The sequence below is a fragment of the Ambystoma mexicanum genome, chromosome 4p (assembly GCF_040938575.1).
Source record: "Ambystoma mexicanum isolate Mex_15411 chromosome 4p, UKY_AmexF1_1, whole genome shotgun sequence".
NCBI classification, from domain to species: Eukaryota; Metazoa; Chordata; class Amphibia; order Caudata; family Ambystomatidae; genus Ambystoma; species Ambystoma mexicanum.
Genome location: NC_090927.1, coordinates 987,610,636 through 987,630,051, shown reverse-complemented (window position 1 = coordinate 987,630,051; position 19,416 = coordinate 987,610,636). Strand labels below are relative to the sequence as shown.

Genomic DNA, 19,416 nt, shown 5'->3' with positions numbered 1-19,416 from the left:
CATATTATTAAGAATCAGTATCACAACCCCATTATTGTCAATTGACCTTAAATCCGCCACACAGTAATTCTTTAGCATTATACAGAAATGTTCTCCATTATAGAATATTGGCCAGTACTCAGTCACTGTTAGGCAGTCATCAACCCATCCCCCCTGTCTCAGACAGGCAACATAGCTTTCAAACATACAGTGGTAAGTTAATGTCCAAACCCCGACTTCTTTTGCAAGTTGATCTGATGACAGACTGTAAAGACAATTATTTTTTAAATGAAGTGATTTTTTTTAAATGCGGATGTTCTCCCCCAAATCTTTTTCCCTTTACGCCATTCTACCTTTTCCATCATTTTTTTCCTGTTTGCTCTAAGTTTTTAATCATTTAACGTTCCTCTAAACCTAACCAAACAACCATTTTCTTATCTTTAACTTCAAGTTTATCCTGCATCCATTCATTTTATTTTTTGATTCTGGATTCATTTTGACACACGAGTACTGGGCAGGTCGACCTGTTGCAGTGGCACATGGGGGTGACTTGCAATTGGAAGTGGAGTTTGGAGTCACACAGTATTGCTATACAGTCACCATTATGCAGTCAAAGTATTAGAGTTGGATTAATCCACGCAGTGTGGTGAAGTAAACATTTTTGAAAAAGGACCAACATAGACATCCAGCATGATACAAACACGCGCTGGCAATGCCAATAGTTTGGGCTTTTGTGAAGGCCTGGAAACGGCCTACACGGTTTTGTGGGAAATCAATACTCAAGCAATGGGAGAGCCCAAAGATGCAGTCAGCACCCTAATCCTGCCAGAAAAGGACCATGGCCAAAAGACATGGCGATGGAGAAGACTGTAGAGAGAGAACAGCTACACGCTGCTGCAGCTGCAATGAACTTCCTTGCTCTTTGCTCCAGGGATGGAATCCACAGCTGCTTGAAGGAAAAGGAAGTCTGCTGGACCACCACGGAAAAAAAATATTTAACATTCAAGAGGGACTGGACTTATCAGTGATGGGGAACAAAAATCAGACAAAGACCAGGACATAGAATTGACTTAACCGCCATTGGCCTAACGCAGCGGCCCACGAAGAGAAAAGGGGTGGAGCCTAAGATGTATTTTTTGCAACTCACTGCTGTGTAACACCTCCCAGATGGACTGGTTAGGAAACTTGGTTAGAGAAAGCAAATCAACAGCATGGAGAAGGGACATAGAGAAGGGACAAAAAAACAGAAGGTGTAGGTTTGTTCGGGTGAGGTCAGCAATGGAAGATGATGGGGACCAAGAGACCAAAGGGAGGAAGAAGGATGCAGTGGAGTGCGGAGGTCGATAATGAGAAGGTGAGGCATTGGTGTATTGAGTGTAAGGGTACTCCAGTGTAAGTGAGCGTGTCTGGGTAACAAATGACTTAGTTAAATAAGAGTAAGGAGAGTGTCTGTGAAAGAGAAGTGGTGTTGTAGAGTGGGTGAAGTGGTAGCAGTAGGGAACAGGAGTGATAGTTTGAGAAGGAGAGTGATAGTGGGAGGAGAAGATTAGCAGTGTAGGAGGAGACTAGTAGTAGAGAAGAGGAGAGTAGCAGTGCGGAGGAGAAGAGTAGTAGCGTGGGGAAAGTAACAACAGAGAGCGGGAGAGATGTTAAGAAGAGTGGGAGGAGATGCAACATCAAAAGATGGAGGCAAGAGTTAGGCGGAGTAAAACATCAGACTAGTATAGGAGATTAGAGGGAGGAATAATAAGAGGGGTGTAGTAGTGAGAGAGAGCCATGCAAGTGTTCGCAGGATTGAACCAACCGTATTCCACAGAATAAGTACCACCCCAAACCCCAATAGAATTTTAAGGAATCGATAGAATAGGGATAGCCAGAATGTCCATGAGGGAGTTTAGACAGCCTACGTTTAGGGAGACATCTCTAGCTTAAGACTAGGGCTTTGACAGTAGGGTTTACTATACTGTAGCACTAACTGGGGTTACGGATGCCTGGGTTAGGGGGGAGACTAGGGAGAGGGATGGCTAGGGCACACAAAGAAAACTAATAAAAGCCTTTGAACGGTCATTGTGAATCAGAGTGTTTTCTTTGCCATCTGTGAAATACCCCACAGGGGGACGGTGGCAGTTAAGAGGGCCCCAATTTCTCACCCCTCCCCAAGCTCCTGTACATATGAACGGTACCACCTTGTATCATCCCATAACGCTATAAACAAGGGCTTACCAGTCTGTTGCTTATCATTTTAGGCGATCACAGACATCAGTTGCCTGGACGGACCACCTGCAAGAGTATAACCCATCATAGCCTCCAGACAGACCTTTCCATCCATCACAGTTCTCGGTTTAGTGGAAAGAGAGAGAACCACCAAACAGAGAAGCAGACGATTTGCACAGCTGTGAGGAATACAGTGTGTTGCCAAATGCCAATGGCACATGGCACGCTTCGCCTGCAAACTCACCAAACAAACTCATACAACTGGGCCACAGAGTGGCTCATCCACAAAACCTAACAATCGTTCAAAACTTACTGTGACGAATCCTTAAATGTCGTCACTTCTCCCCAAGGGGAGGCCCTTTCCCATGAGGCTAGGAAGGTGAAGCCGTTAACAGATAGCCACCTTCTGAGTACCAACCCCAGGGGTACTATCACGGGGAGAGATCCCCCGCCCCCTCCAAGGACAAGGATGAACATCTAAGGGAGATGCAGTATAATAACCCTCATTCAACACCGTATACACCTCCACACTTTGTAAACCTTAGTCATATACCTAAACAACCCATGTACCTATGTAAGTCCATGTTCTTGACTTCGACTGAGATGAGGCAGAACATGGACTATCCAAGGGAGAGTGATGACAGAAGTACTTGGACAAGGAGGAGGCGCAGAGGAATAAAGATCAAAGCACCAAAGACATTGAAAAGGGACTTAAAAGGAAAATGGCAATCATTGCCAACCATCCGATACAAAAAATAGGCAAAGGACTACCTGAAGAGAGCCAGTCAACCAGCATGAGATGTAGTCCAGCCCGGGAAGTTCAAGGAGTTGACGCCCAATCTCCAAGACCAGAAGGTGGACAGGAGAATCTTTGACCCAGTGGCGTGGAGCAGGTCCAAGGCAGAGCCGGCCACTGGAGAGCAGTGTGTGTGACCTGAAGCAAGTGGACCAAATGGTCACAGAACACCACCTGGACCGCCAGCAACATCCTGCTCAGGACCGCACAGAACAGGAAGAGGTAGCGCAAACCAAGACCCGCAACCTGGTTAAGAACCAGCAAAGAGCTCCTTGGAAGCAGGTAACAGGAGTACAAGGAAGTCCGGGTGGAGACCGGGTGTGACAGAAGTTAAACTTAGAGTGCCTTGGGAATCATCTTCCTCGACACAGTGGTTGGTTGCATACCACTATTGAAGATGAACATAACAAAGAGTACCTCAGGAATCATCCTCCTTGGCACAGTGGTTGATCGCAAACCATTGTTGAAGCAGACAGTAAGAGAAAGCATATTGCAAATCATTTTTCTCGTGGCAGTACCTGGCAGGAGAGTGAATCAGGCCTGCCAAAACCAAGTCACTCAGAAGTATGGGTCTGGGACCCCACACTCACAGGAAAAGGATATTTTAAACCATTCCCGCATCGTAGTTCTTGGCAGGAGAGTATACCAAAGAGAAAACTGGGTCTGGGACCCTCATCACAATTGGATCTTTGCTTTATGAGAAAGGCCAGGGAAGGGAGTTATTCGCCCTGGTTTAGTGAAATGTAAAACAGTGCTTAAGAAAGGCCAGGAGAAGGAATCATTCTCCTAGCAATTGAACTCGCAAAAAGGAACAAACCAGTTATCCAGGTGAAGGGAGTCATTCCCCCTGGGATACAAAGTATTTAACTTTCTGAGGCAGTACTAAAACCAGGGGTAGGGAGTCATTCCTCCTGGCGGAGAACATTCAACCAGAACTCTACCGCCCAGTGCAGGAGGGAGTAAATCTCCTGGGCCAAGAACTTTGATACAACTGTTAGTTTAGTTACAAGTGTAAGGGACAGAGGTAGAGACATTTTGACAAAGGAGGGTGGACTCTAAGTTACTAAGACAACATGACAGATCCATTAGCACTTTAGTTGAGGAAGGGAAACACCTCTTAGTATTAGGGAAAGTTAGGTTTTCTCTTTACTTTATTGGAAATAAAGGTCTATAACCCCAAACATGCCACCTGTGTGTCAGTCCCCTTCTGCACCCTTACTATGGCATTAGCAGTGGGATCTGACCTAGCTGACACAAAGCTGGGAACCCCTAAAATTCACACTGGTCCTCTGAATTGATTTTTATCACCCTTATAAGCCTAGCCCCGATCCCCCAGGGGAGTGTCCAAGACCTCCCGAGGAGGGGCTTTGGTAGGGTAGGGCTTTGGTAGGAGCAAGGTAGGGAAAAGCATGTGCCTGTTACTGTGCAAAAATAATGTGGGCAGGCAACAACCCCTGGTGGTATGCCATGTTGTGGCACCAGCCATTTCGGCGTACCACTCTGGCCACAGAGCCCATTTCGGCACAGCCACAATGGCATGAACGCAAAATCTGAACCGGTCATTTGGCTCAAAGGTCATTTAGAGACAGCTGACATTGCAGCCTATGTGTAAACGGCCCTCGTCCCAAACAAGCACCATAAACGTAAGAAGTTACCAGTGCCCTGTGTGAGGGGTCAAAAATGGGAGGCAGACGCAAATTTATCGTTTTCTCAGTTTAAACAGAAATGGGTTGGTTGAACGCCTCTCTATCCCTATCCTAAGGAGAGATTCCCTGCCTATAAAACTAAAGCCAAAACATTCTAATCTGGCCCTCACACTAGCAACGAACAACTAAGACAAAGAAATGTCTCAGACTTAGAATTGTCATAAAAGTTTTCATAATCAAAAGCAAATGAGTAAATCCAACAGAAAAGTATTTTCCAAGGAGGAACCCTTGGATCCAGAGGGTGATTCCCTTTCTCCTGGAGTTTTAGGCAGAATGGCAAAAGTGTCTCTTTCAAATAACAGTTTCTTGATGTTAAATAGGATGGATAAAAAGTTCTCTTCCAAACAACAATCCTCTTGGTTCTTTGAATTAGGTTCAGAAAGTTCTTGTGTAAACAATACATTCAATAATATTCAGTTCCTCCTTGGTTTCTTTCTACAGGAGTTACACGAGTTCTTATTCAGATGAGAGATTTCACACATGGGTTTATTTAACTTCTTCTGTACTTTGGCCGATCATTTGATGTGCTTCTTCATCAGGAATTTTCTTGTGAGCTCTTTAGATTTTTTGATGCACTATCCTGCCAGCTATCTTGTCCCAAAAAAAAAGTATTTATTCAACTTCACAACTTCAAACGCTGGGTCCCTCTACTCACCAAGACCTCCTTCATGCACATTTAAAGATTCCCTGGTTTACTTCTCTGCCAGGTATTTTGCAAGATGGGTACATTTCCTTTTTACAAATTCAGTGGACCTCCTGGTATACTCCCATGCCAGGAATCCTTTGGTGGGCTCTTCAGATCCCCTGGTGTACGCCCCTGCCAGGAATCCTCCAACCGTTTTAAAGCTCTTAGTACATTTCAAAGTGCCTGGTCTATTTGGCAGCAGGTCTTCTTTTTGACATCTTTGGTGGATCTCCTGGCATACTCCCCTGCCAGGTATCCTTTTATGGGCTCTTCAGATCCTTGGTTGTACTCTCCTGCCAGATATCTTCCCACAGTTTTAAAAGTACAATTCCAAAATGCCTGGTATATTTGGTTGCCAGGACTTTCTTTATGGCCTTCTTAGATACCCTGCTATACACCCCTGCCAGATATCTTGCCACAATGCCTTCCATCTTGCTGTGCTTTTGGTGGACTGCATGGTATACTCCCCTGCCAGGCATCCTTCTCTGGGGCCCTGCAGATCCCCCTGGTATATTTCTCTGCCAGGTACCCTCCCCCTCTACCCCCAAAAGGTCAACTGCCTGTGTACTTTTTCACCAGGGCTTCTTCTCAATTTCACTGTCCTTTAAATAAGCCACAATTATATCACTTTGCTGTGTTTCCATTTGCTTGCTTAAGGTAATACTTGTTCCAGCTTTCCCCACATTGGCATCTCTCACATGGGGACTCGTCAAATTTTATCGCTGTTTTTATCTCATTGGTATTAATTGCTTAGGCTAACACTTGCTCCAACTTTCTCCACATTAGCATCTCATACATGGGGTCTTTTTCATGTTTTGTCGTTGCACTTTGTCTGGTCGGTATTCAAAAGTTCTCAATTCATTGACTTGTGTACATGCCTGTCGGTATGCCCCAAGGTCCCCAATGCCTCTAGTCAGACTCACCAGTATTTTGCAGTGTTCCCGACCCGTGGCGTGGCTCTGCGAGGAAGGTTCCCCATCTGGGATGGCCGCCTGTGCCCTGCAGACCTTCCCCAGCATTCCATTTAGCTTGCGCTCTGCCGGGCAGCTTCTCACCGTGACCTGGACTGGAGACTGCTGCTTTTCGGCCCAGCCGTATCTGCAAGTCCTCCTCTGCTGTTTCTCACACTCGGACGGTCCTCCAAAGGCACCAGCTGCATCTCTCCTTCCTTCTTGCCACGCCGGTATGTGATTCTCACGTTTACAAGCTGTCACATAGATGTGCCTGTTCTCTCGACTTCTTTCGGCATGGTGCTCTCGTGTTCTGCTTTTTCTTGGAGTGCGGATGCCATTTTTTAAAGTCCAGCACACTTATTTTAATCAAAAAACTAGTCTGCACTTTCAACTTTGGGGTCCTTTCAAACTTCATCAATGCTTTCCTCCTCTTCCTCATCTCAGTACTTGAGGCTTTATGGGAGTTCAAGTCCCTGGAGTATATGGGATTTCTAAAACAAGGTTCTTTACGATTTGTATTTAGAAAAACACCAGAAAAGGGGGATGTTCTTTGTGTGTGGTGTATGTTGGAGGTAGGAGTGGGGTTTTGACTAGAATGGCAGGGTGCGCCATCAGAAGTTTGGGTCCCATAGGGTTTCTTCTGGAGAAGGGAGGGGGGGGGGTACTGCATCCCTTGCAGTGGAATCACCCCCTCACCCCAGCAGTCTCCTCCCACATGACCCTCCCTCATATTACCACACTCAGTCAGGATCAGGTGGTGGCTGCCGTCCCCTGGCCACATTGGAGGAGATCTATACCAGGCAATTAGTGATGACTCCCATAGAATTCATCACAACCCCTTCCCCTAAAGATCCAGCATCCCGCTCTAGAACAATTGGATTGCTGAAAACCAATTGGCTCCTCCATAAACGGAAGAGGTTCTTTAGTACAGGTTTCGGTTGTAATGTATTGGTGTAATGTGCTGGTGCTGTGGAATCCCGAGTGGTGGAATGTTGGTGTGGAGTGTTTGTCCTTTGAGAGTGTAGGTTCTAAGAGGACAGTAGGAGAAAGAGAGATAGATGTGTGGATGGGCCAGTTATTATTCCCTATGTACTTGATGAACCTACCTGTACATCTGGGCCCAATAAACATACTGTAACCTACCTGGTTCCTGTGTGGTGTATGGTGGAAAGACTCCACCTTAGTTAATTTACTGGTGACAAGGATTTACTTGCCAGAACCAGCAGCTGCTGCGGGGAAGCAGCGTGCGGAAGACACTGCCCCCGGAAGGTTTTCCCATCCACCAGCAACCCAGTTTTGGGTATCTTGCAGGCCGGGCGGTGCAAGGAGGGGCTGTCAGGTGGCCTGGTTGTCGGTCGTCCTGAATGGTACGGACAGTGCGAGGGGCACTGTCTGTGTCCCAGTAGACTCGAGCAAGGAGCATTTCCTCTGTCAGTGGCGTTGGAGGGCCTTTGGACTTGGCAGCATTTACCCGGTCAGTACGGAATGGGGATGTCCTGTGGCCGGGCGCTGCAGGAGGAGTGGGAAGTCCTGTAGCCAGGTGGAGTGTCCCCTGCCTAGGGCATATTTTCCAAGGAGCGGTGCCTTGGGGGAGTCCTGTGGACGGGCGGTGCAGGAAGTGTCCCTGAGTGTGTCCACTGGCTAGGGAATACCAGTAGTTCACTGTACAAGGAGCGGTGCCGTGGGAGGTGTTGGCACTGCTGTGGTCCGGGTGGTGCAGCAACGGTGTGCCAGAGTGTGGTGTAAAGGGTATGCCAGTGAGCGGTGTAAATGTGAGGAACTGAGGTGTTTCCCTTTCCGATCTGGCAACCGAAATGGTGACTTCGCCGGTGCTGGTGCCAGCATCACAGCCATGTCAGCTGGAACACAACGTTGAGTTGGAACGCAGTGTGAGTCCTGCTAAGTGGGGACATTTTGAATTGCAGCATTAGCACACCAATACTAGGTTGCCTCTTCTTCTAACATCACTTATAATAGCACCCGCCACTTTTGTTCAGCTAGATTTGATTGTAAAACGTTATTGAATTAATTGCTTTTTTTCCCCAAAAATCTTAATTGTAGCATCTGCATTTACTTTATTAATTGGGGAATCTTTTTTTTTACGCTGTATGCCTTTTTAGTAGTGGGTCCTATAAAGTAAGACTCCTTGCACAGCTCACATACTCCTGTACTAGAAATTACATTTTCCATCATTCTTCTAGACGCTCAGCTTATTTATTCGCTGACAGGCGCGTCAGGGACCAGTAAGTCTGCACAAGTCAGCGCTGAGCGTGCCAGCGTTGAGTGCTTCTTTCTTACTCTGAGCACTAGTAACGGTTAGTCATCTTTGGTGGAGCTTCTACCATTTAAACAATTACAGACCTCAAATGCCATGCCTTTGGAATATAACAGAGCCGGATGCCTTTTGGACCATCGAAGCTGAACATAAATATGTCAAAATGGCATTTAAACACTAGGTCCTTGGACAAACATACTCTAGATATCTTTTTGCTAATAACAGGGAGACTGTAAAGGGGGAGGAGTGGCATGTGAGGTACGAAAGGAATTATACTTTTTTCACGTACCGATTAGCTGCTCTGGCTGTGAAATTATCCTCTTGAAGACTACACCTAACCCCAACAACTGTGTTAACATCATACCTCTTCACCACCCACCTTCTGATATGCCCCTCTTTTATGAGGAAATTTCAAGTATATTAGCCTCCCTATATAAACCTAATAACTCCACCCTGGTGCTGGGGGAACTTTAATAGGTTGTTTAATAACCCACATTGTGCAGAAGCCCTTCATTTGGAATAGCTTTTTAGGGATAATGATTTTGTGATTCACAATAGGGATCCCATCCATTATTTAGGAAATGTCCCTAATTGGGTCATAGCTAGGAATCTTATGCTTAGACCGACATGTGTCGATCCCTGTATCTGGTCCGACCATTTTATGTTGAGTTTCACCATGACGCTTCAGCTACCGTCAATCAAAAATCCAACGCCACCAAAAGGGTGGTGAATAGAAATGTTAAAGTGAGCACGGCTGGTTTGGAGCAGTGCCGTTTGGAGCTTATGAACTCCACAACTGAGGATGATTCTCCTCACTGCTTGGTGGTGGAATATAAAAAGGCTCCAAAAAAATATCTGGATAGGGTGGCACTGGTCCAAAGTAACCTAATTCGAGAGAAGCCCAACAATAAGAAATGGTTCTTGCAAGCACTAACTGCTCGTAAACAAGAGAAGAGGAAAGCAGAGAGACTGTGGCAAAAAGATCAGTCCCAGAAACAGGGAGGCTTGGAAATCACTGTACAAATTATATTGTCAGGAGGTTTTGCAAGCTAAGAAAACCTTCTTCGATTCACATATCTTGGCTGCTAAAAACGACACCAGGTTGTTGTTCAAAATACTGGAAGATCTAGAGAAAACAAAATCTACGCTTCATCAGTTCTCTCCCAAAACTGAGGATTGTAAACAGTTCCGAAAGCTTTTGCAGATAAAATTTTGGCCGCCCATGTTTAAATCAAGGAAAACCTGGCCCACTATATGCCTACATATCTGGTTGAGAGCACAGGTTGAGAGCACAAACAAAGTTAGTCAGGAGCGTAATTAAGCTTTTTCCTTTCAGATGATTTCAGAAGATTCCCTTGCTAATGCATTAGGCAAGATGAAACCTACGACCTATGAGGGTGAGATTCTTCCCTCTAAAATAATCCTGGAACATCGGAATATCTTCCTCCCGTTCTTAGTTCGCTTTGTTAATGCTACCTTCAGGGATAGCTGTATCCCAGATTCTCTAACAAATGTGGTAGTTACTCCATTATTGGAGAAACCAGGCATGGACCATAAGGTCCAGACTAACTACAGACCAATTACAAATGCATTGTTTCTTATGAAGATGGTTGATAAAGTGGCTACTCTCCAACTGCAAGAGCACCAGGAAAAATCACAAGTTTTACACTTTAGACAGTCCGGTTTCAGGTATCACCACGGCACGGAAAGTGCTCTATTGGACCTCTAGAGCAAAATGCTCAAAACTATGTATTGCAGCAAGGTCGGGCTGCTTATGTTGTTAGATCTATCAGCATCCTTTGACCTTGTTGATCATAGTAAGCTCATAGATCGTTTGAAAACTCTTGCTGATTGCTCTGATGAGGCAGCCCTCTGGATTGAATCCTTTTTGCAAAATAGGATGTCTAAAATTGTCTGGGGCGAAGCTTGATCTAAACCTGAGAGGCTACAGTATGGTGTGCCACAGGGCGCCTGTCTCATCAGGCCTCTTTAACGTGTTCTATTGTCTGCTATGTGACCTCCTTGACACGCTAGGAGTTTGCTTTTCTAACTACACTGAGAACACCAAACTGATTATAAATATCAGTGGTAACTACGCAATATGGGAAATGGCAAGGTTACAGTTTACTTACATTCATTCACAAGAAGAGAGCACAATCAATCAATATTTCTTGGACATTTTCTCAACTGTCCTGAATCCAATGAGTGATTGAAACAAGCCGCACAAAAAACTATCATCACTTGGAAAAGCTCCATCTGATACAAAGCGAAAATCAATATCAAGAGCTTCTGAAACACAACAACAAACAGCAGCACGACTTGACAACCAGAGGACAAGAGCAACCTTCTCCAAAGCAAATGAGATTCCAGAGCAAACTGAAGAAAGACTTGTTGACATGAAGACAAGAGCAACATTCTCCAGGGCACATAAGACACAACTCGATCAGGACACAGGCAACGCCGGGTACCCCAGCTGGTATGCAAGAAAACCACTATTAGGAATTACAATTCAATATTCATAAAAAATGTATTTGATTAACGCCACGGTTTAAATCCTAAGTGCATAAATAACATGTTAACAATACCTGAAATAAAGGAAGCAGATAACTTCATAGCACCAGATTTGAATGAATTACAAAGAGTATATTTCCATATATGGGAAGCAGCTGCGATAGTCACGCTGGGTTTGGCACCGTGGAGTCCACTCCAGAATTGGTTGGCCTCAATAAAATCCATGGAGGGGACACATTTATTTATTTGGATTTATTAAGCGCCCAGCGGCCCGGGGGCATCGTGGCGCAGTTACAGAATATTTAACTTGGTACAAGATAATAACAGTGGTTACAGGCAGAGATCATGTGTATTATTACAATAAAAGAAAAGTGTGTTCCGTGGTTACAGTGGAACAGTGTGGGAGGCAATAGTGGATGATGGTACACAGTTTAGTTGAACAGTTTTGTTTTTAGTGCTTTTTTGAATGTGAGGAGGGATTGTTCTTTTCGAAGACTGGGCGGAAGTGAGTTCCAGTTTTGGGGGGCTAGGACTTCAAAGCTGGTATCACCGGCTTTGGCTCTGTTGAAAGTTGGGATTGAGAGTTGGTTTGAGTATTTGTTGCGTTTAGGTCTGTGGGAAGACGCTTGGTGTATTCTTTCTACTAAATAGGCTGGTGCTGTCTCGGCAAGGCATCTGTGTGTGATTGTGAGGACTTTGAAGGTTATGCGATCTTTGATCGGGAGCAAGTGGGCATCTTTCTTGCCTGGGAGTTATGTTCTCTCTTGGGGATGCTGAGGGCTGCTCTAAGGGCATTGTTTTGTGCGATTTGCAGTCTGTTGATGTTGTTTGTGGAGGTGCCAATGAGTAGGATGTTGCAGTAATCCAGTTTTGCTCCAATTGTGGCTCGAGCAATGTTTAGGCAGTTCTTTGGAGATAGGTGAGGTTTCACTGCATTTATGATTTTTGAAGTGAGGGCTGCTGAGGAAGAAATGGCGCTGACTTGCCTATCCATGGACAGGTTGGAATCCAAGTAGACGCCTAAGGTTTTTACTGCAGATGAGGTGGTGATGACACTGTCTTCCGATGATGAAGGAATTGTATGAGTCATCTAATCTTTTCAGGGCTTCTTTGGGGCCTACCAACAGTATTTCGGTTTTTTCCCCATCTAGGCATAAGCCATTGGCCGCCATCCAAGCCTGGATCCGGGCATATATGTCTTGTAGGGTTTTGCGGTCTTGCTCGTGGTTGCCTGTTATTGGGACTAGAATTTGTGTGTCATCGGCATAGTTTGTAAAGGCTATGCCAGATTCTTCTAGGTCACTGAAGAAGGGGCGGGTGAAGAGATTTTAGAGTGTAGGGGAGGTACATGAGCTCTCTCTTATCCAAATGATGGATAACCCTTCAGATAAGCGCTGTGCAATTCCAGACATGCCGCAAGAATGCGACAAATGGTTTCAACCTCAGTTTTACAAAGACGACACTGTCTATCAGCAAAGTCAATATCAGACCAACTACCGACATGCGCCAAAGTAGGACAAATATTAAAACGCATGTATGTAGTGTATCTTCTTAATTGCCCACTGGAAACCCTAGTGAGAGCATAGCTGAATAATAAATGTGGGCAAACACCTTGGTAGCTATATTCTTTATAATGTTTCTTTTGATATAAAGCATGTAAGCTATTGTTCACATTCCAAAAACTGATTTTCTCCTTTAATACGGCCTGTGCGTTGGCAAGGGTAATCAGATGGGTCATTGTTATCCCAATTTTTTCCAAGTGAGTCTCAACTGTGCCCCGTAGTTCTGCAATGTAATGGGTTGGTTTGGTCTGAATTATATTGTCGTGCAATGAGTCCCAGCAATCACTCGGGAGTCAATAAAGGAGAGGCCAATGGCAAAACAAAATTACAGGGTAGCAAAATCCATGAGGATCTCAGGGATAGCAGTCCCAGCTCCAGTCTTAGGGCTTTGACTTGGTCTGATGAAGGAGCTCTCAAGATGGAACCAATGAGTTTACCCTCTGATCTATCTATCCAACTCATATTTAGCTTTGAGAGGACCAGTAAACTGTATAAATACCAGGGACAGTTCACATCTTATAAATATGAACTAATCCATCGACATTGTTGCCCCCCCCCCTAATTACCAATACATTTCTTCATGACCAACCATTTCCTTAGAACTCTAGGGAGTACAGTATTGATATAATAATCACGTCAAGGACTCGCTTTAATGGGGACGCCCAGGTAAGTATAGGATTCAGTCACGTCAAGAGGTGTATGGTCTATCTTCCAGGAATTGATTGATTTCTTTCTGGTCCAACCTACAATGATTAAAATATTAGTCTTTGAGATGTTATTGCAGAGACAATTTTGCTTTGTCTATGCTGCCAGCGCATCTATTGAGTGTTGTAGAGCTATCATTGTGCAGTCCAGCAGGACTGCGTCATCCGCATAACCTAACCACGCTATGGGTTCACACGAAATTAAAGGTGGACAATTTCAGCCAGCACGGATAGCCAAATTCAAATCTGATATATAGAGATTAAAAAGCAGGGGTGCTAATATGCATCCCTGCTTTAATCCCACGTTTGTTGCCACTGATTTGGAAATCAAAACCTTGCTATTTAAACTTATCACCACTGATGTGTCTGTATAAAGTGCCTTTAACCAGTGCAGCAGACAGGGATCAATTCCCCATTGGGTTAATTTAGCCCAGAGTAGCGGACGAGAGACCAAGTCGAAGGCTTTTGAAAAGTCCAATAAAAGGAAAGTGGCCTCCTATCATATAGTGCACAGATATTATGTATTGTGCTGTGGCCTTTGCGAAATCCTGTCTTTTTGCTTGTGGATCAGGCCTTTTTTTGTAGCCCATGAATGAAGTTGTTTTAGAAGGAACGAGGAAAATATTTTTTGCCCAGAGTCCATCATGGTCAGGAGTTTAAAATTGGTGGGATCAATCCTGTTACTTTCTTAAAGACTGGGATAAGGATGGATTCCCTCCAGCTAGATGGTATGATACCTTTAGTCATGGTGTCCTGAAAAAGATGCTCCAGGGTGTACATTCAAAAGATAGGGTTGGCCTTAATTACTGCGCTAGAAATACTGTCAGGACCTGGTGCTCTAGCGTTCTTTAATTTCTTTATAATACAGTAAAAATCAGTGGAATCAAAGACTAGATCACTACTTGACAGCAAAAGATTAACTTTGGGTTCAGTTATTACAATTGCTGGATCGTATTACAATTCCGTGATTGCCTTGGCCCATACAGATTCTGGAATGGCATTCTAGTCACGATGCTTGCTCCTTAGTGTGAAATGTCTAATCATGGCCCAAAATGTTTTGTCATTACTCCTAAGTAGGCGGTATAAGAGTGGAAAATGTATGTGCCCTTAGCCAGTTCCTATAGTGAGTTGATCATTTAGCCAAAGGTGTTGCTTTGCCCTCGGATGATAGCCAGCTACTAGATTTGACCCTCCATCTACATCTTTGATATAGACTTTTCTTTTAATGTATTAATAAATCAAAAGGTTTCTTATTTGCAAGGTTCTTAATTCCCCTCCTTAAATTCAAACCCATTAACTTTCCTAGGGTACCCATCATATTACACATATCCCAGTTGTTGGACTCGAGCTATTTCACCAAGGACACACTGTGGCATTGATATGCCTGGTTAACTTGTTCAGGTTAACTGTAGACCCTAAGATACAGTTACCGCTTAAATTAAGAGGTGGAGATATCAATATAATGGGTTGTGCACGGTCTATGTAACATATGCGACCATTCAATGATCGCATGGTCACTTCGCTCAGTCCAGCAGATGGTCAAATCACTAGTGTTAACCCAAGATACCGCATCCAAAAACACGTAATCCAGACAGGAAGATGTAAAGCTATTTTTCTTTTTTTTTCATGTTGTGGATGTCGTATTATTTAACATACCCTTGTTTTTAAGACGATGCAAATCATATGATTTTACTAAAGTGATCCAGGATAGCTCCCTTTCAGGATCTTTAGTCGTCACTTTCTGATGTGCCATTTCCACCTCAATATCTGGATGTGGATGTAAACAGACATCCAATTTTTGGGCATTAAAATCTCCTGCTAAAACCACATTTCAATCAGGTTGGGGTTCGGCCCAACAAGACAAGAACTTTTCAACCAGTCATTGCATACTTTTTGTACCAGCACCATCAGGGGGGTCATAGATATTTACAATAAGGGTACAATAATTCAGACGTGATGGGTCATGAAGGATGATCGAAAGAACATTTGGGGTAGTTGGGCCAGCTGAGAATGGTTTTAAACTCAAGTCAAAACGTGCACCTATAGCAAGGCCACCAGCATGTTGAAACGATGTCTTGCCACAATGAGTTGCAAAGAATTATGCAGGCACGTGAAACACTTCTGCCTAACAAATTTAAACTTCTTCCCAGGATCATAAAAGGGATTCGGGTGTGTGGATGTTGTAAGGGGTCAGAAATGAGAGGCGGACACAAAGTGGTAGTGTTCTCAACATCAGAAACTTTATTGAGAGGAAAGGGCTCGATAGAGGCCTATCTGTCCCTATCTGAAAGAGAGTTTCCCTAACTAAGAAACTAAAACTAAAGATCAGTCTGTGTCTCGTCGTCAAAAAGATATGCACAGTCCTTGTCTCCAAAACATTAATCTGGCCTTCACACTAAATTGAACAACTAAGAGTTTAAGGAAAGTATCTCTGATGTAAGTTTGGTGAAAAGTGTTATAAAAACAAATCTATATATTCATTATTTTTTTGAATTTATTGATTTGTTTTTATAACACTTTTCACCAAACTTACATTAGAACACTTTCATCATTTTAAGAAACTTTCAACATGCTTAACCTATTGTTTGGGAAAAGACACTTTTGCCATCCTAAAGAAGTGGTTGCTTGAAAGAAACATTTTTGCTGTTCTTAGGAAGTGTTCTCTTTTAAAACAATCACTTCCTACAGAGAACCTCCTGGAAGTAAAGCTTCACTGTGAGAAAGCCTTTAGTAAGTTCAAGAGATTTCCTGTTATACTCCCCTGTCAGTTATCTCTGGGACAACACGTTTGTCTTGGAAGCAAGACAATGCATAGCAACACAGGTTCAAATCACTGTCTTGCGCTTAGAAACTGGTCTCCGTTATTAAGCGCATTATAAAAGAAAAATTATGAAAAAAATATCTATTTATTCAACTTTAACTGGCCTGGTAGTTGATCCGCCAGGGCTTCTTTTCGTCTGATTTCTACAGATCCCCGGGTATACTATCCTAACAGGTATCTTCTCCCCAGAATGCTTACCGGAGTATTCCTTCACTGAATATACTTTTGTTACTTAAGGTATTACTTGTCCCAACTTTCCCCACATTAATATTTCATATATGGAGACTTGTTCAAGTTTGACCTTTTCACTTCAATAGTATTCATCTACTTTTGGCAACACATGTTCCAACCTTTCCCATATTGACATCTCACATATGAGGACTTGGGCAAATTCTGTCTTTTTTCTGCTTACTCAATATTCAAAATGAGTTAAGGCTTCACGTGCTGGTCGGAATGCCTCGGGCCCCCAACATCTCTGGGCAGACTCACTGGTGTCTGCCACTGCCTCCGACCCGAGGCACGTTGCTGCAGTAAAACTTTCACCTCAGGGTGGCATCCTCCACTATGCAGACCTCCTCTCAGCTCTTCCGCTGTCTCAGCGCCCGTCTGCCGTAAGCCTGCTGCTCGAATAATCGCCCGTGCTGCCAGTATCTTGTTCGCTGCGGTCGGTTCACCAGTGGTCTCTCCTCGAGTGCCTGCAGTTTCCTCCGTGGCCATGCACCTCTCTGGTGAGCAATGTCCGGAAGCAGCAGTTTGGGAACACCTGTTCCCACCAGCATGATCCGTTCTTGCGCCTCTGCGCCCTCCCGTGACTCCGCTTCCGTCAGCCTCCGTTTGGCTTCTCTCCCGTTGGTAAACGCGGACACCATTTTTAAAATACCCACGAAGTTGGGCCCCCTCCTAACATCTATCCTGCGTATTCAGCTAAATGTTTATTCTGCTCCATATTGACTGCTTCCTTCTCTTCCTTGTCCCAGTATTTGAAGTTTTACAAGAATTGGAGTCCATAAAATTCATAGGACTTTGGAGGTGATTTTGTTTGGGATTTTCGGTTGGTACAAAACCAGAGACAGGAGGTTTATGAGTATGTTATGTACATATGAGGTGAAAATGGCATTCGGTCTAGAATGTCTGGTAGGAAGGGATTTTGGGGTTTTGCCACTGGAGGGACAACATGCCATCACAAACTTAGGAATTATAGGGTCTACTTCATTTAAACGAGAAGAATACTGCGTCCCTCCTGATGGGGTCACCACATTTCACAGGCAGCCACTTACTCGCATGTGATCCTCCCTCATAATACCACCTCCAGGGCCTATATCAGGTAGCGGCTAGCGTCCCCTAGTCACATGGGAGGAGATCTCAGGCTGGGGATCAGTGATGACTCTGTAGTCATCACAATGTCCCTCTGTATGGCCATAAATGCAACCTATACCTTTTCGTCCAGTTAGTTTCCACCCCATGGGATGAAAGTTGGTCCTTATTGCACATCGCTTACTCCCAGTTTCTAAACGCAAAAAGTGGCCGGTTTTTGTAACGGAGGGTGGTTTGATGAATCCAGTGGAGTCCACACTGATTTCCCTCGGTGACCGCCTCCCTATGGCCAGGGGACGGCAGCTGCTACCTGGCCCTCGGGGGAGGCTACATGAGGGAGGATAACAGGGGAGGATATAGCTACCGGGGGAAGGTGGCGACTCCATCGGATGAGATGCAGCATCTCCCCCTTTCCTCTGAGGAAGACTATTACCAGAGATATTAATTACTTACTGCCGACTAACAGTGCCACCCTATAGTGAAAGTCAGAAAACCTTTTCTCTCTATTACTCTCGTCAGGCTCCCACCTTTGACTCAAACACTCATAACTCTTACCTAACATCTTCTAGTCTTGATGCGTCTTTATGTGAAACTTTTGAACAGCTATGACGAGGAAACTCAGTAACCTCTATGGACTTAAACTCCCATAGACACTCAAGTACTGAGAGTAGGAAGAGGAGGAAAGAATTCATGCAGAGTAGGAGAAGCCTGAAGTGTAACATGCATGTTAGTTGTTTTGTTGGTCCAAAAGTGAGCGGTACCTTTAAAAATGGCAGAGGCATTGCAAGAGAGGGCTGTGCAGGAGAGGATGAGGAACCCTGTGCTGGGGCGCCTGGCCGCAATGTATCCAGACCGGTGTGGCGAGGCGGGGAGCGAGGCACAGTGGAAGGAAAGCTGTGGAGAGGATGGAGGCCACACAGAAACTCCCAGGAATACGAGTGCCCGCGCAAACAGTGCTCTAGGGTCCAGGGAATCCAGAAGTTGCTCGCAGAGCCGCGTTTGACTCGGACACAGCATCTGCACCTTCACGATGGGGAAGCAACAACACAGTGAAAGCGCAAGCTAGTTCGGAAGTACAAAGAAGACTCTGAGTCTGCATAGAGCCACGGGTGACCCCGGGGCATTACCACATGCATGCCAGCGAATGTTTGAACTGTATGAAGTTGCAAGTGACAGAAAAGAACAAAGATTGGTTAAATGCAACCAAAGAAAAGTAAAAGTTCTAATGCCAATAAGGAGAATATTTGAAAGCGAACAAAATACAGTGCTGCAACAAGCCTCCCGGCAAATAGGGAGGAATGAGATGTCACTATGGGGGGAAATTGGAAACAAGAGCTACCACTTGTTTTGGGAGGATAGCCTAGGGGCAACGTGCTCGCCTTGGTAGCAAAACGACATGGAACACCACAGGTTTGATCCCTGTGTCCCTGCTTAGAAACCTCTGGGTATTAAGCACGTTATAAATAACCTATCATGTCATACCATAGGCAAATATAACACGCACCTTAAGATATATGCTATTGTGGTACAAAAGAACAGTGAAGCCAGTGAGAAGTCCTGGCAGGGGAGTACATCAGGCACCTGAAGTTGTATAAAGAGTTTGAAATTGAGGGAAGATACCTCGCAGGGGAGTATGCCAGGGGATCTGAAAACCCCATAGAAGGATTCCTGGCAGGGGAGTAGATCAGGCAATCCGCAAAGGTAGCAAGAAGAGATAAAGAAAGTCTGTTATGGAAGGTATTTGAAGCTAAAGAAAGATTTTTATGGAATCTATTGTTTGAAGCTAAAGAAAGACTTATGGCTTCTATTGTTTAAAGCTAAAGAACGATTATTTTGGGATTATTATTGAACAAGACATTTTGTGAATTCGGTACCAAGACCCAAAGGAAGAGACAA

At 44.5% G+C, this 19,416-nt stretch overlaps 1 protein-coding gene across 1 annotated transcript in view; it reads right to left on the bottom strand.

The window, feature by feature from the left end:
- The window catches only part of PDSS2 (decaprenyl diphosphate synthase subunit 2), a 1,501,454-nt gene that overhangs the window by 469,303 nt on the left and 1,012,735 nt on the right, over positions 1-19,416 (bottom strand). The gene's annotated exons all lie outside the window — the stretch shown is intronic.